General features: G+C 46.5%; 1 protein-coding gene across 1 annotated transcript in view; it reads left to right on the forward strand.

The window, feature by feature from the left end:
- Positions 1–1,172: 1,172 nt before the first annotated feature.
- Ncoa4 (nuclear receptor coactivator 4) overlaps positions 1,173–2,929 on the forward strand; it is a 20,777-nt gene continuing 19,020 nt past the window's right edge. The window contains exon 1 of the mRNA XM_031362029.1: positions 1,173–1,300. The gene's annotated coding sequence lies outside the window, so the exon portion shown is untranslated. The remainder of the gene's footprint in view (positions 1,301–2,929) is intronic.

Genomic DNA, 2,929 nt, shown 5'->3' on the forward strand with positions numbered 1-2,929 from the left:
TTTTTTTTTTTTTTTTGCCTGTGTATACACATTTGTACTGTGTGTGTGCCTGGTGCCCTTGGAGGTCAGAAGGCATTGGGACCAGGAGTTATGGATGGCTGTGAGCTATGATATAGGTGCTGGGAACCAAAACTGAGTCCTCTGCAGGAACAGTAAGTGCTTTTAACTGCAGAGCCATCTCTCAAGCCCCCTCATGAGGAAACTTACTAAATAACATTAACGCTTCGCTCAGTCTTCTCTCTAGTCCGTTATGCAGCCAAATTCTTGTCTGTCCTTGAGAATTTGACTGTCCTATTAACCAGGGTAGAGTTGGGTAGGAGACATGGTAGCTAATATCCTACAGCACTGTAGGGGTATACTGATAATAATCATCTCATATCTCTGCCTCCCCTTTCTCTCAAACTCTCAGTAGTGGAGGCTGGCCTTGAATGCCTATCCTCTTTCTTCCCCCTCCCAATGCAGGCTTGAAGCCAGGTGACACCATACCCAGATTAACTATTTCAAAAACAATTAGAGGATTTTCTATATTATCAATACAAAGAAATAGTAAATATATCAATTACCCACATCTAGTCCCTACTGATTGTTTACACGTATTGAAAGTTACCAATGTACCTCATAGGTATGTACAGATAGTATGGGTCAATTCAAAACGTTTTTTGAAAAACAGGATTTGCTGGCCGGGCGGTGGTGGCGCACACCTTTAATCCCAGCACTTGGGAGGCAGAGGCAGGCGGACTTCTGAGTTCGAGGCCAGCCTGGTCTACAGAGTGAGTTCCAGGACAGCCAAGGCTACACAGAGAAACCCTGTCTCGAAAAACCAAAAGAAAAAAAAAAAAAAAAAAAAAAAAAAAAAAAAAAAGAAAAAAGAAAAACAAGATTTGCCTTGATTTGAATAGACATGTGATATACAGCCTTTTGTGTCTTCTGACGTGTATTCTTGCATATGAACGTTACAGCTAAATATAATTTACCTTGTGAAAACATTTAGTGTGAGAGGTCATCTTGCATATTTCTCTAGTGCATCTTCGAAATATTTAATTGACTTACTGATAGGCATGAAAAGGATGCAGATTGAGGGCAGGGAGGGTTACTCCGTGCCTCCACGTTGAGCCCCTAAAGAGACTTTGCGCAGGCGCGGAAGGAAATCTCGCGAAACTGTCAGAGCACTAACGAGAGGCGTGGTAGGGAGGCCATACTATCGCGAGAACTCTGTCTTCAGGGTCCCGATCGTTCGGTGGCTAGGTGTCTGGGTCGGTCCAAGGTCCGCTCGGATCACCGGAAGAAGCGCTGCCAGCTGGTAAGGACAATTGTGGCCGGCGGGCGCGCTTCCTCTTCTGCCCTTCGTCCCTCTTTGCTCCGGCCTGTGGCCTGTCCTGCCCTCCATTCTTGCCGACACTCGGGGTTCGGGGCCACCATCCCACCTGCTTGCGCGCGGGGCCCAATCGCCTTTCCCTTCCCCAGGTCACGTCTGCCGGGAACTCCTCTCCAGTCCCTGCGTCGCGCCGGGCCACAACTCCCTCTCCTCGTCCCGAGGCTACCACCTATCCTTCATGCTCAAGCGTTGGGCCTGTCTTCTCTCTGTTCTGGCCACGATTACAACCTGAATGCTTCTCTTCCATCCCTTTCCCTACATTGCCCTGCCTGTCCTGCCTGTCCTCTGGGTTTATAGTGCTGACAGCCCTGTTTCTCGGGCCCTTGTCTGGGTTCTCTGGTCCCAGGTGGGCCTGTTTTCCATTACTGACCCAGTACATATTTGCCCTTATTCCTAGTGGTTTGGCAAGGTGGAATGTTTTCTGGAGGCCGACTATGTCCTGAACACAGTGTTACTTAACATCCCGTATCCCTCTCTCAGCAGACCCGGAAAATCGTTTGATTTCTCCCTTCTGCTGATGAGAAGAGAAAGCTTGCAGGATCACTGATTCATTGCTCGGGCGTTCATTTATAAAATCTGTATGCTCAGGGTATTGAGGATATAGTAACCTAAAGAAATGGACGTGCTTCTGGCTCGGATGTAACTTAGCCCTTGTGGTGGGAACAGTACAGTCTTAAGTGCTACAGGTTAGGACTTGGGAGGATGGCTCAAGAATGACAAGTCAGAGGGGCTGGAGTTATCTGACCCTCAGTGCACACAGCTCTCCTGCTAGTGTTCAGTAGGTAAGGCTTGCCAACCTGGCGTCCTTTTGGAAGGACTTGACTTTGCACCCACTTGGTAATTTGGAATACGGTCATAGGGCTTTTGAGTTACTTCCCTGGGTGTGTATGAGACAGGTAAGCCTGTTGGTTCTCCGTTAGGATCCCACTGTAACGTTTCTGAACTTTCAAGTACATCAGAGCCATGGAAAGAATTTCATCCTGTGTGACAAACAGGAGGAGACTAATTTGTACTGCTCAGCAGGTCACTTGATTTGCTCTATGAATTTTTTTGTTTGTTTAAAAAGAGTGTCAGATCCCCTTACAAGCCATTGTGAGCCACCTGAGTCCTAGGAACTGAACTCTGGCCCTTTGATAACCACTGGGCCCTCTCTCCAGCCTGTTTTGTTTAGTTTGCCTGATTGAGACAGGCTGCAGGAGTCCTGGTGGCTCTGCTGGGTTTACGCAAGTGCATGCCACCACACCCAGGTGATATGCCATTTGGAAGTTTTACTAGCCTGCAGAATTGTTCTGGTAAGTGAGATGGTGTGTAGCTTCTGGCACTGCTAACAGTTCTTGCATTTAGATCTCTCTCTCTCTCTCTCTCTCTCTCTTTTAACCTCCTCCCTTGGGTCTTTGTCTGAGTCTTTCGGAAAATAACTTAGACATTTAAAATTTCCTGATTGACGTTTGATGATGACTTATGTCTCTGTCTGTACAGTTACATTATTGTTTTGAGGAAATATTTTCAAAAGTGGAAAATCATCAAATTAACTTTTTTTTTTTTTTTTTTTTT

Source organism: Mastomys coucha, unplaced genomic scaffold (assembly GCF_008632895.1).
Source record: "Mastomys coucha isolate ucsf_1 unplaced genomic scaffold, UCSF_Mcou_1 pScaffold9, whole genome shotgun sequence".
In the NCBI taxonomy this organism is placed as follows: Eukaryota; Metazoa; Chordata; class Mammalia; order Rodentia; family Muridae; genus Mastomys; species Mastomys coucha.